Source organism: Ursus maritimus, assembly GCF_017311325.1.
Source record: "Ursus maritimus isolate PB19 chromosome X unlocalized genomic scaffold, ASM1731132v1 scaffold_X1, whole genome shotgun sequence".
Taxonomy (NCBI): domain Eukaryota; kingdom Metazoa; phylum Chordata; class Mammalia; order Carnivora; family Ursidae; genus Ursus; species Ursus maritimus.
Window position 1 is genome coordinate 121,317,845 of NW_024423319.1, and position 14,967 is coordinate 121,332,811.

At 45.0% G+C, this 14,967-nt stretch overlaps 1 long non-coding RNA gene across 1 annotated transcript in view; it reads left to right on the plus strand.

Moving 5' to 3' along the window:
• The first annotated feature begins 361 nt into the window (after positions 1–361).
• LOC103666312 overlaps positions 362–14,967 on the plus strand; it is a 61,527-nt gene continuing 46,921 nt past the window's right edge. The window contains exon 1 of the long non-coding RNA XR_569467.2: positions 362–516. This is a non-coding gene — a long non-coding RNA (uncharacterized LOC103666312). The remainder of the gene's footprint in view (positions 517–14,967) is intronic.

A 14,967-nucleotide genomic window follows, 5' to 3' on the forward strand; every position in this document is an offset into this window, starting at 1 on the left:
TCATCCAGTCACCCCATGTCCCCACCCACCTCCCCTCCAGCAGCCCTCAGACTTACTCTTCCCATATTCTTCATGTCAGTTTTTCTCTCTGACCTCAGTGGGATTTACATAGGAGACTCTTATTCAAGGTTACTCTGACGTAATTCAGAACCAAAGGCACGTGGTTATATGTGTGAGAAGTAGAAGGACATATCAAAACTGTTGATTGCACAGCAAAGAAAACGATCTTGTGTGATGGACAGAAATCGGGAAGAGTGAAGGGAAATCACTGAAGATTTTCTGATGCTCCCTTTCGGTATGAGACCAGATCTGTGTGTGGGCATTTGTCAGGGCTCAGGTGGCTATGTGTTCTCTTGACTCCATAGGTCATCGACTCTTCAGACCTGCTCAGTAACAAAAAGGGTGTCCCAGCCCCCAGTTGGACTACAAATATAGAGGATGACTCTACAGAAGTTCCCTAAAGGAGTCATGAGGACCAGTGGAGGTGGGCTGGAGGACCACTGACCCGCCTCAACGGTAAGCCAGTATCGATGAAATTGGCATGGTTTGGGTATGGACCAAGATAGAACGTTTGTCATCTTGTGGGATGTGGGTGCCTGGTTTTCATGTTCCAGGATGGGCTCGCGTTCTTTCGTGATGAAAATGACGTTGCAAAGGTCAACCTTAAGTTTCCCTGGGTCACTGTGTCTTCATCTGTCATAGGTGTGTAAACAGCCGACTCGTTCAGAGCCTTCCTGAGTGTAGCCTATTTGAAATAGCTCTGGATCCCCTTTTCCGTTCCTATGCGGGAGGAGCTCATGCTCCTCACCTGAAATCAGCAAAACTCTAGCGCCCCGTGTTGATAGGACACTCTGCTGTTGCATTTCCTTCCTTTTGCTATATAAGTATCCAACCTCACGGAACTGTGCACCTGACCTAGGTCCGACCTCTGTGCTGTTTAGCAGGGAAGCAATTGTGGGGGTGGAGTTCTCTCTCTATATATATGATATAACATATATAATTATACTGTAAATATAATATGCAATTATATAATATATAGACATAATATATGCTATAGATAAATATATAATATATAAAACACATACAGATTGCTCTTCATTCAACCTTTGCTCTTATTCATAGTCCTCCTCTTGTGACCTTAGATGGTCAGGTCAGACTAAACACATTCATCTCCTTCTTACCACATTGAACCTCTTTTGAGACTTAGCTCGGTGTTCTTAACGGCCCGTAGCATGTTCCTTTCGGTACTCAATTTGGCAAAATGCTGAGGCTCTTTGAGCTTCAGTGTAAAGACATCATTTCTTATTTCTCTTGATAGATAATCTTAGTACGTGTAATGTGTAATTCAGTTGGGCATGGGGGAAAAAAGTGTCAATATTCTCAAAATAGAAATAGACTACTATTGACCCTAAATAAAGAAGAAAGGCATAAAGTACAGGTTTTTTTCCCTGATGCGGATGCTTATATTTTAATTGAAAAATTTAATCTGTTTTTAGATTACCCGAGGGAATTCCAAGAAGCTTAGCTACTCTAAATAACAATAATTTTATAAAATGCTCCGAAGTATTTATCAATACACAATAGTAGTAATCAATCTTTCTAACCTTTTGTTAAGTTACTTAGATTTCGGGTATTTAATTGATGGATATGATAAGTGAAATGCTATTTCACGTGCTCTTCAATGAATGAACATAGGAGCGAGATGTAGCCCTAAGTTCATAATTACATCCACTTATTTTTTTCTAATTTACTTTCAGAACTCAACATTTTGTATTATATAAGAAGTCTATTTTGATCCATTCTTCTTCTTCCTCTTTTTTTTTTTTTTTTGCTGCTGACAGGAAACTCGATTTCAACCTTTTAATTTAGCTATTTTTTATAAATCTGGACTGGGGGGACTTACTATGTTTAATAACTATTTCTAGAAAGAACATGTACGACTCCCCTGGGTTCTTTTTGTGAACACTAAGTAAATATCAATAACAGCAAATCTCGTAATCATACGTAAATCCCATTACTGGAATTCAAATTACTTTGTGAATTTTGGAGAAAAGTGAAGGATCATATTTTCCAAAGTAATCCACTTTATTATATCTGTGGATTAATTTTTCAGTCAATGCACATTTATTAACTGCTGTTTTCTTCTTATAAAATATCTTAAATTGACTTAAGTAAAAATATAGAGAGAAAATTCTGAAAAGCAGTTAATCTCCGTATAACATATCATATGTACTTATTTATGCCCTTTTATTCCCCATATATTTTCCAAGAGGACTTTGCTACCTTTGGGCTTTTGCTAATAACTGTGGTCATTAATTTCATCTCAGGGTAGATATATTGTGGTAGGAGCCTACTTCTCCAGAATTTACCCTGTTCTGCATCACAGTTTAAGATCAAGTGTGGGCATATCTGATTCCACACCAGTGGTGTTGTATGCACATTTCTTAGAGTCCAGTTGTGTGTCTTCTTGAAATGTGTGTCGACCCTGTTACTAGAACCTTTTTTACTTGTATGACCTACATGATAACATGGACCTCGGTCCCTACCACGTAATTATTGACCTTCCTGAATTCAGTGAATTCATGTGGAATTCCTGAATTCATGTAGAATTCCTGGAAAGATCATTCTGACAAGGGATATAGTTGCTCTTGTATTGAACACATGTTAAGAGGCTCCCTGGTGATGGACAATCAAACTTGACTTTACACCTAATGAAAAACTACACAGCCCATGTTAAAGGAATGGATGAATGTGAGTCATGGAAGTACGTTTCAAACCATTAGGGGTGGTAGCACTTTAAATTTGGGGCTAAGTTGGCAAGACTGATGGCAATCAATGCTGTATCTTTTTTCTTCAATATTTCACATAATCTCCCTGATAGTTTACCTGGAAATCTAATTATATTTTCTCGGATGTAAGAAAGGAAAAGCAACACTCACAATGACATGATAGAAAGCATTTGTGATAGATGGTTGAGGACTGTGGGTTACGTGGGGTGGGCGTGGGTAGGCAAAAGGGTAAAAACTATGGAAAGAGGCCATCTTCTGTAAAGTATGGCACAAGAGGGACACCGAGATTTCTGACAGCTTCCGTATTAATTCTGTTTATTGGTATTTTTATAAATGATCCACCCCGGCATGTCCAGCTCAAGGGGAACATCAGTAGCAGCCTATTAGTAAGGTGCAACTCTTTACAGGGAGGTTACGCATCATGCGTTTTGGCATATTATGTGACAGGCTTGGAGGGCCAGTCGGAGCAAAACGGAGCTGCTGAGATATTTGCATCTTTGTGAATCACTCCTTCACAGCTGAGGTTTTGCTGCAAATATTGATGCTTCAAATGTTTTCCCTTCTGCTGAAGGGCACGTTTCGCTGCAAATCGTCAAGGTGGATTGATAGAATGGCAAATGTGCAAAGGGGGAGAAGTCTAGCTCCCCAGTGACGGTGGCTGTGGAAAGCGTGGTTCTGCCTGTGGCTCTTTGGGAAGAATACCACTGAGATTGAGCAATAAGAATGAGAGGAGAGAATAGTTGTGTATCTTCCTTCCCTGGTGCTCAAGAAGCGTACATCTGTAGAGTGTGAGGTAGGGATTCAACATGGCTGGGGCTGGAGCCGAGCAGAAACAGAGACCATAGCCCCTAAAGCAGCTAAAGAATATATTTAAATTTCTGGATGGATTAACATTTCTACTCACACACCAGTTCTCAGATATGCTTCGAGTTGCACTGAAGATCTGAGTGACATAAGACCCAGAACATGACATACTGGTTTAATATAGCAGCATGATGATATCTGAGTCATGAACACTATCGTCTTTCTGAGAAACAAAATAATGAGTCAAAACTCACATGATATTTAAGAGAATGACTCCTAGGCGGGCGGGTGTCAACTCTGTAGAAATAAGGACATAATTGATCATTGAGTGTGTTTATGGAATTAAGCAGTGTGGGTCAGAGAATGGAAAAATTTTCAAATAACTGGGTTTAAAAGATAGGGAATCATTTTGGGGGGTTGTACGCTAGATAAATGCTTTCAGGCAAGTTTATCTCAGGGTGGCAGTGACCCCCAACTGGTTGCTTAGGGAAAGTAACTAAGAATCCATGCAAATGAAGACCGTCTCCACAGCAGGAGAAATGAATCTGCCCACCAGGATAAAGACACAAGAGTTCAAAAGACAATTCTTTTACATCCTCACCTTGAACTTGGCATTTGATGGCTTAATTTGTGGCTTATTTCCAAAACCCTCCAAAGAGTTGCCAGACATGAGGTTTGTAAGATAAATCCCATATCGTGGAACCAAGCATAAAAGAATAAAACATATATACAGAAAGATTTGCTGTGTCTGACTGATCAGCACCCACTTCATGTGCTCAACACAGTGAGACATAGCTTCAAATGCAGAGTTACGATAGCATGCCTGCCATCAAGCAAGACAGAAAAAAAAAAACGTGGGACAAAAGCATCTAACAGTAGAACCTTTTATTTGTCAATGTGATAACGTTTTCTTGACTCAGTATGTTCCACCCATAAAATGAAAGAACGTGGAGCACCTGGGTGGCTTAGTCTGTTAAGCACCCAACTCTTTGTTTCGACTCAGGTCATGATCCTGGGGTCCTGGGATTGAGCCCTGCATCGGGCTCCATGTTCGGTGTGGAGTCTGCTTGAGATTCTTTCTTCCTCTCTCTCTCCCACTCATGCTGTCTGTCTCTAAAATAAATCTTTGAAAGAAAGGAAGGAAGAAAGAAAAAGAAAGAAAAAAAGAAAGAAAAGAAAGGAAGAGAGAGAAAGCAAGCAAGCAGATCACTTGTAAGATCCTTTCCAGCTCTGAAATTCTGTGGTCATGAAGGGCCATATGCGTGATACGATTATAGTAAGAGCTCAGAAGGGGAGGAAGTAAGGGGAGCTGGCCCAGTTACAGATGGTTTCCATAGTCGGAGGGTTTGGGGCTCAACCTCTATGCCACAGGGCACGCAGGTGGACAAAATGAAAATGGTGAGGGTGATTCTATAGGTGAGAATATTAGCAGAGGTTGAGGGAAGGACCGTTGATTGGTGAGACCATAGGACAGTCTCAGTTTAACACAGAGAGTTCATTGAGAGGCACAAGGTCTAGAAGCAAATGTGTGAGCAAGACTCAAGATGGCCTTGAGGGACCTGCCAACAGGTTGCTTTTAGGTACGTAGCAACAGCAAGAAAGTAATGCAACCTATGGAGTAATTGGAAAAGACCCCATACGTGGAGCATTGCAGAAAAGAGGGAAATGCGGAGATGTTACTTTATATGTGATTTTTTCAAACTGTCTATTAGCTTTAAGGCAGCCACTAGTCCTAACTAGGAGAGAAGGTGGGATTCCTTATATAGACAGACAGCGTGAGGAATGTAGAGATGTATCTAGAAGGTAGAGGAGTACTTTTGGAAGAGGGGGAGTGTATAAGCATTTAGTAGAAGCACCATGTGTAATGCCTACATGTATTAGCAGCAGCGGTATGGGTTCAGAAAGACATTACAGGAAAGGAACCAAGAAAACAAGGGGAAATATTTCTGCCCCAGAAACCACAAGAACGTGATAGGAAGACGGACGAGGTTTGGCCAAGTGGAGCGAACAGAAGAACAAAGACAAGACGTGCATTCCCGTGAGGGGCCCTCCTCGCCTGGAAATGCCGATATAATGAGAAAAAAAAAAAAACACGCGCATGTGCTCAAAAGGGACAAGATGAACCTCATGGGGTCCAGCCAGCTCTGCCCTGGGGGGCTGTCCTGGAGGGGATTTGGGTGGAAAACGGGATTTCCCTATGCATGCATAATTAGCCATGTTTTAGCTTCTGCAGACCTACCTGCGGCACCTCCAGCTGCTAACTGTAAAGGATATTGAGATGCTCCGTCTACTGCATGGCCCATACAACTCTCAACGGACCTAAGAGACTGAGTTTAGATAGTACAGTGTCATCGGCTAATGGGATTCCCCAAGGCCCAGCTAGCTGCTTCCTGCTTGGTCTGCCCCCGGGGTTTCCATCTCGGCACTGATGACGTTTGGGGTCATCAAACTGTGCGGCTGTCCTGGGGAATGTTTAGCAGCGAGGGATGTTTCCCAGCACCCCTCGTCTCTACCCACCAGAAGCCGGGAGTGAGCATCCCAGTTGGGACAGTGAAAACATCTCCAGACATTGTCAAAATCCCCTGAGCGACCCCATTGCTACTCCTTTCCCCGTTAGCAGCTAAATGCAGCGAGACACCTCACTTTTGTGTTAACGAGTTAAAGACTGACGGCTCTGAGTTTTATATGCTAGGCTGCACATCCCCCATGCCTTTATAAACCCAGAGATAAGTCGGAAAAAGTCTAGGCATTAATATGTCCCACTAGGTAGCCTCGGTTATGTGCAAAAAGCCCTACCCCCTCCTTCGATATTTTGGGAGCTCAAAGTGCCGGAGAGAAAGGCTCTATACAAGCTGCTACTCCTTTCCCTCATAAGGGGCATTTTGGAAGACAGTGTCACCTCTCTGAAATGATTGCTTTCATCATCCCGTGAGACTTTGGAAGACGCCTTTCCAAGGTGGGCTCCAGGACTCCATGCTTTGGGGGGGGGGGATGCTTTAACCCAGAGCCTCCGAAGGCCCTTCTGGTCCCCAGGAACGCCAGCCCGAGCCAAGCAGAACTGCATGCCTGCGTCTCCTGTCCCTGGCACGGAGGCGCACACGCCCAGAGCGGGTCTCTGATGCGCGTCGAGGGCTGTGGGAAAGCCCGCTGAATGAGCTCATTGAAGGGCCCTGATTACAATGCGGGCACTCTGAAGCTGGCAGAGTCTTCAAAGGATTCCAGGGAGCATTCCTCTGCCAGGGACAGCGAGGAGGTAAGAGACCTAAAGCCCAAGGACCCTCCTGCTTAATAGCAAAGCCCTGGAAAGCAGCGCTCTCTCCTCCCCATAAAATGCCGCTATTCAGGATCCTTCACATGCCAGACAGCACAACAAATCACTTTGCCAAACGTGAGCTTTGAAGTCGCGGCCGCTCAGCTCTCCAGAATGCCCTTCTGTGTCTGCTTATCCATCGAAGACGCTCTGCAATTAGAGTGTTTACCCAAGCGCGCCATAAACTGCACGGTCACAGCACAAGGGATGGGGCAAGCAACAATTAGGCACTGACTGTCTGCTCTGTGCCAAAGGCGATATGGAACTGCTCCTACGGGTCATTTGCATCACACAGTCAATGAACGGGGTTAAAAGGGTTTGGATTTACGTCTTTGAGGTGGAATTCCTTTCACTTTTGGAGATAATGAGCTCTGTGGTCATCAGTCCTCCCCTTGGAAAGAACACAGGGGATGACGCCAAAGCCCTTCATCCTCTGGGTGCCATGGAGATTGGTTCGATTTTCTGGAAAACAGTGAGACTGGCAACTCTCAGATCTCTGGCCATGGCTCAGTGCTCCCATAGTCTATGGTGCCCCATCACCCCTGATTCCTTCTGAAGTTACTTTTATCCCATCAGGCATCTTGTCCTTCAGCCTGGGTGAATGCCTTCCAACCAGCATGTACCCATCAGCACTTTGAGTTCTCGGTAGAGAGAACCGCAGACCTCACATCCCCACCTGACAGTTGCCGTTCAGCCTACTGGAAAGCATCCCCACGACCAGCAGAGTACACCATTGTGATATCGGGACACCAACACTTTTCCAGGGGCAACAGGCAACCTCAGTTCTAAAGAAGGGTGACCACAGGAAGCCATTGGCCATTGGGGAAGCTGTTGGCCATTGGGGAAGCCATTGACCATTGGGGAAGCCATTGGTCCTTACGGCAAATGCGCTGTGGGGCTTGAGATTAGTGGAAGATCAGTGGCTCTACCCAAGGAGGCTGCAGACTTGGAACCCTACCTCTGTATGAAAACTCCAGTTGCTACTTCCTTCTCCCCAGAAGGTGCTTCCTCTTACTCCGTTGAGATTGGTATTTGTGGGAACCGCACACAATGCATTCTGCAGCCATTGGAGAAACGTGAGACAAGGTATGACTTTCAGAGTCCCCACCGAAGAGCCGTGGAGAGATGCAGTTTGACAGCACCGAGTTCCATTTTCATGCATTCTTCGCAAGCGCTCGTCTCCTAAACCTGCAGAAGAAGGAAGCTGTCCTCAATACAGAGCCTTCCCCTAGACTGTCACCTGCCCTTCAGGAACATAAAGCCAAGGGACAGAAGAACAAAGACGAAGGATTTGAATCCCGGAAAGGAGTGTGCTTTGGCAGCCTTTTACACCTGTGTAATTAGCATAGGACATGAAGTTAGTTATTTGGAAGTTTTGTTTTGTTTTTAAGAGCAAGACGGGTATAAAGTCAATAAACACCTGCTAGGTCAAGACTTGCTTCTCATTGAGACCAGATGACAGATCACTGTCTCTGCAAGACCATTTCTTAAATGTCAAATGACCAGTTAATTTTCTTGAACTTCTTTTTTTTTTTTTTTTTTTACAGTGAGATTGATGGAAGTGTTGTTGTTTTGCTTTCAGAAAAACCCGAACCTAGGTTATCGTTTAAGGAAAACCCCTTTGGGGATGCCTGGGTGGCTCAGTCTGTTAGGTGTCTGCCTTCGGCTCAGGTCATGATCCCAGGGTCCTGGGATCGAGCCCCACATCAGGCTCCCTGCTCGATGGGAAGTCTGCTTCTCCCTCTACTTCTACCCCTCCCCCACTCATGCTTTCTCTCTTTCAAAGAAAGAAATAAAATCCTTAAAAAAACAAAACAAAACAAAAAAACCACCTTTGGCGTGTCCATACATGCCCGCCCATCACAAGAGCTATGCACAGAGTGCCCGGAGACCACACTACCCTGTGCTTTCTTAGCAGCCTGTGTGCTCGTGAAGTTTCGTCCTTGCCAGCCAGTTCTTTCCAGAAAGCCTAGAGTAATTAAGTGGAGAGAGCCTGTTTTGTTAACTGGTGCCAAGAAAAAAAGATCAGATAAGGAGAAGTCACTGTGAGGAGGAGGGGTGGGCTGTTGCTTCATTTTTAACAAATGCTGTGCCTTCCCTAATTTTGCTATCTTCCAACGCTGCATCATTTGTGAAACGTTCATCGAATCAAGGGGTGATTGAAACAGAGCAAAACGTGGTACCGAAAAGAATGTTCCTTTCTTTATTGGTGAGAGTAGCTCCAAGATCACAGAATGGTGGGGTCTCCAAAAGACAGAAAGAAACACAGCTGAGTTGATTTTACATCAGACCCAATTTCTGGGTATTTGGGGAGATGCCAATATATAGATTTTTTTTTGAGAGAGAGCGAGCACATGAGGGGGTGATGGTGCAGGTAAGCCGAGGGAGAGGGAGAGAGAGAATCTTAAGCAGGCTCTATGCTCAGCATGGAGCTCACTCTGGGCTCAAACTTACGACCCTGAGATCAGGACCTGAGTCAAAACCAAGAGTCAGACCCTTAACCGACTGAACCCCTCAGGCACCCCTAATTTTTTACAAAATATTTCTGGTCCGGCACCGTTTCTGTTTTCCACAGGCGTTTCTTTGGAAGCCAGAATGTAAGGGAAACGTGAAGGACTAACTGCTACACCCCAAATATGCCTGGTGGGAGAACTAGGAAAGGCCATGTAGTCACCTTTGTGTTCGGCTACAAGCCGTCATCCTTCTCTGTTACAGCTTCCGTGTCCTGAAAAGTCTTGTGGGCCATTGCTAAAAATTAGAATTGTTAAAAATAAAAGAGGCAGAGAAAGAGAGGACATGAAGTTGCCCACGTGGCATGCTGTTTAGTGATCAGGCAGCTTGCTGGGAGGGCAACGAGAATCAGGACCCCACCTGTGGGTACCCATAAAATCTAACGTATGTTGCCATGTGTATAGTCTCACACCCTTATGTGGTCTCTCCAAAAAAAAACCAACACAAAACAGTGTTTGTCACTGAAAAGAAAGGAAAGGAACCACAAAATGGAAGAAAAAGTAGTAGAATGAAAAGGTCTCAAGAGATGAGAAGATTCAATTTGTGGACTGTGACTGGATCCTACAGACCAGGGGGCGGAGGAGGAAGGCATTACTTTCAGAACAAATGGGTATATTTGGACGAGCACTCGAAAGCTCACGATGAGATCAAACTATTGTGATTTCTCTTAAGTGGGAAGATGAGGAAGCCAGAGAACTACATCCTTCCAAGGAGAAGTACACTGCAAGCGTGCGAGATTTGCAGCAAAAATGTCCCAATGCTAAATAAATGACCGTCTTCACATTTCCACTGTATCCAAGGTGCGTGGGTCTGAGTTCATGCCTGATGGACAAGGTTACAAGGCTGAGAGGAGCCGAGTGGCGGATACTGCAAACAGAAGGACATGCAGGTTCAAGAGCAGGACCGAGAGAGAATGGCCCGTGTGTGGAGTTCTAAGTAGGCTAGTATTGCTCAGTTCCAGCCGGCACGTAGGATGGATGGCACTGGGTAGCAATCAGCCTGTAATTCTAACAAGACCATGAACCAAGAAAATCACCTTGCCCTTGTCTCATTTCCCCACCCTAAATTGGAAATCATGATGCCACCCAAGGTAGGAACCTCCCAGATCCTGCAGGAAGGGTAGCCACGCCGTGCGCTACAGGCTCTGTTGAAAAGCAGGCCAATGCGACCCAAGAAACAGTCATGGTGCACACCCTCCCCCTTGTGGTCTGTGCCCTTGATGGCTGTGGCTTGTGGTCTGTGCCCTTGGGGGCCCTGTCTCAGCAAGCATGCCACGCAGACTCACAAGGGATGCCGTTTCGGGAAATATTTATACCCAGAGTGAAATCCATGCACTGCACGGATTGCTTATCATTCCTGAATGGAACCTCTGAAACCAGGAAAGACTCCGTACCCTGAAATTATTACCAGGGTGTGGATCTAGTCCCTTACTCCACGAGCAGGTGCAATCAGCAAACGTGCGGTGAGTCACATGGAGCCTTGGAAGGTGCTGCAGAAAGCAGAGAATCCAAAAAAACGGAGCCATGCGGGGTCTTCACACGTGCATGTGGGACTGAGCCGAGCCCGCAGAAGGCGGCTCAGAAACAAGGGGTGTGAACACTGAAATCCTGCACTGGGTATTGCAGATAAAAAGCCCGGAGCCATTATTTATAAGCGCATTTATGAAGACTTTGATGGATGACAGACCTCTCCTGCTTTGAAGGCAGATGGCTTTCCCTGCAGGACAGGAGTCCCTCCTTTGTGGGAAGGGACGGACTTGAGTGCTCCTAAGACGGGGGATAAAATGGAGGGGAGGTAGCGCAGGCATGCGGGGCGGGGGGAGACTTGGCCCAGTGACCGAGCGTCCTGAGAAGGCAGAGCTGTGTGAGTCACAATGCCCGGGAACCAGGCACACTGATGTATCACTCCCAGGAAGTAACACCTGACCAGCTACCTGGGCATGATGACCCCGCAGGTGGACACACAAAATTAGCTGTCAGCCTGCCGGGCTGGATTCGGACTGTGCCATATGCACAAAGCTGGGGCCACACTTCCTAACACCCGCTTCTGCATTACACTCGCAGACCCCCTCCCCGTCTGATCACGTTCTCTTACTCCGGCTCCGAAGCATTCACATACACCACTGCACTGTTTTGTTGGTACAGTACTCGACTAAGTTCACACTGGGGGATGTTTTCATCCCCACGGTCACGGCTTTCGTGCTCCGTCCTCTAGAAAAGGGACAACTCCCAGGAGCACAGATAGGAAGGAGCAAAACCAGAACGCCGTCTCCTCCTTCGGACCCCCGGTCTTCCCTATGATGCCACACGCCCATCGCAGAGCTCCCGGGAGCCTTTTTTAAGAATCACGGATGTCCATTTGTAACGCGGCACTAGGACGTCGGCCTGCCCGGAATCAACAGTTGCTATGGTAACAATTAACAGTTCAGATCAAAATGCCATTAACGTGGAGGTAAAAGATCAGTTCTTTGAAAATGAATAAAAAAGAATTTCCTGGAGTAGGGACCGTCGTTAAGGCTGTGTTCCGGACAGACCTCACTGCGGACCGGCTGCAAGCATCCATGGTCTGGAAGCTGTCCTTGCAAATTTTGCCAAACCCGCATGCTTTCTCTCGAGCTGCCTCGTTTGCTTAGATCCTTTCGTGGTTGTGTGTGTGTGTATACTCTTTCTGGGGGTTCAAGTGCAGAGTAATAGAAGAGTTTTATCAGCACGGGAGCCTGGGTGGCTCAGTTGGTTAAGCATTTGCCTTCGGTTCAGGTCATGATCCCAGGGTCCTGGCATCGAGCCCCACGTTGGGCTCCCTGCTCAGCGGGGACCTGACTTCTCCCTCAAATCCTCTCCCTGCTCATGCTCCCTCTCTGTCTCTTTCTCTCAAATAAATAAATAAAACCTTCAATAAAATGTTTAAAAAGGTTTATCAACAGATAGCTCTGAGTCTTTCAAACTCAGATCTCCCGAAAAGAAGGGACATTTCCGCACAGCCCCTGCATAAGGCATCGGTACGTGCTCAAAAGTGCTCCTGAGTAATTGGAAACTGTCCCGCCCTTACCCACCACCCTCTTTAGAAACTTATTAGGCTGATTCCTTAGTAATAACAGTGTAAATAGCATTAGGAGAAGGACTTAAATTGTTTCCTTCCGAACACTAACTCCCGTGTAACTAAACCACTTTACTCGTAATTATTTAACAGGGAAATTATCACTGGAGCAGAACAAAAGGGAAATTCTTTAAGTTACAAAATGTTTTTTTGTAGACTCGAGGGCGAAACAAAAAAGCACATTCGCGCACTTAGGCCTTTCTTTTGTAAATCATCCAGCAGCGTCGGCCCTACTCTGTAGACGCTCAGACTCATTTTGAAATGATTTTTGACCCGGGTGTGAGATCCAGCCCACCCTCTGGGGTTCTCGATAGAATCTGTCGAGGCCCCGTTTTTGAATTAAATATATATGGATCAAACCAAAATTGGAAGGCATGGTTCTGCAAATATCTTCTTAAAGGTCCAGATAGTAACTATATCAGACTTTCAACTCTTACAAACCAAGAAACAACAGTGGACAGATTATGTAGGCACATATAGTATACAGTTATTGAACATCGAACCATTTAGGCATTTGGAGCTCGATTTCGATTTAGGTCATGATCTCAGGGTTGTGAGTTCGAGTCCCAAGCTGGGCTCCATACTGAGAGCCCTCTCCCTCTCCCTCTGCCTCTCTGCTGCTCCTACTCTTCCTCTCTCTCTTGAAAATAAGTAAATAAATCTTTAAAAAAAAAATTTAACCATTTAGAAATGCAAAGGCCATTCTTAACTCACCAACCATGAAAAAAAACCAAAGAAACATAGACAGCCGCTCAGATTTGGCCCTTGGGAGTCATAGTTGGACAAGCTCTGATCTAAAGTATTGAAAATGCTCTAAATTAGAAATACAGAGATGTTAGTAGAAATAAAAGTGTTCATACAGCCACGGAAGCTTACAGGCACAAGCTTATGGAATTATTTCACACATTTTAGCTTGTTTAATTTACAGAGTTCCGACTTCCCTACCGTCATTTTAAGCGGTATTCCCATTGGGAATTCTGTGGGAAGTCGTTTGATTTAATGCCATGCGGGCAGCCCCGTCTTTTGTCTGAAATCTTCATAAAAGGGACATGATTTGTGGCATCAGCCGGCATGTGAATGAGGGCCAAGCAGCTCTCTATGCTGTGTTATTGACATTGCCCTCAACAAGACAGGATTTAGAATAAAGCAGTAGGTAATACTTAACACACTGGATTCTCAGAGGATTTTCAAGGATAAAACATGTGTGTGATTGAGTTTCCAGTAGGACTTTGGACTTTTATATGCTTACATGTAGGGATCCTCTCTTGACTAACCTGTTCCAACCATTTATAAATAGAAACTTCCATTATAGACATTTCTGTGTATTTTGGACGCCCCAATGAGAATAAGCCCAACTCAGTTTAGAAGCTTGTCCTGTGTGACACAGTGGACATTGCCAAGTTAAGTACTGAGTGTCAAAGAAGAAACTGGAAAATCGTGTCCCGTTCAATCTCGTAGCGAGCGTTATACGGAAAAATAATGGGTGTGATGTCCAACGTCATCTCAACACAGAGCCAGAAGTTAGAAATCAGTAAAAATCATGGCAGAAGATGCTTGACTTGCTTCTTGACAGTGAAGCAACTGTCACTCTGGGGTCAGGAGGTCCATCCAGCTTTCTGGCTGTCACTGACCACTCATCATCCACAGCGTTAGTCACCTGTTCCCCCTTCTCCCCACCCCACCTCCCGCCAGCCCACGGAGATTTGACACAGAACTGGGAATTCTAACGAGTCAGCCAGCTCTAGACATTTCTAGAATGCCTATCTTTTTGTCTAACCTGTACTTTTAGCTCAAATGCTCCTTGAGTCTTAGGACAAGCCTTTGTTTCTTGGAATACCATCACGATGCCTATTCCCTAAAAAGTATCTTGAAAGAAGCTGACAGGTAGAGGATGTAATAGAGAGAGGTGCTAACCAAAGCTACAATGGTAATTGCTAGGGTACTATAAATGTATCAAGACAACATCACACGCCTTGTGTTCACAATGCTCTCTGTCAAATATATTTAAATTTTAAAACCTCAGAAACATCTTGGCAATGGCTATGTTTTTTTTTTTTTTTTTTTTTTCTTGTGACATATAAACCCAGAGACAATTATAAGCACAAGGATGATGGACTGGCTGAACCCTTCTCCCTCTCCCTCTCCCCCTCCTGCCCATCATGTCAGTCTCTCTCAAATACATAAGATAAAATCTTCCTTACTATTAAAATAAAGGGAGTTTCTAAAATTTTAAAATTTTAAAATTTAAAATTATTTGTGAGTACACAGAACTTATAAAATTTACCATCTCAGCCACTTTTAAGTGGTGAGTCGGGACGTGAGTACATTCCCATGATTGGGAAATCATCCCCACCCACCCGTCCCCAGAACACTGTATGTTCCTACACTTAGCCTCTCTACCCATTAAACACTACCCTCCCGTGCGCCCCTCCTCCCAGCCCCTGGCAACCACTATGA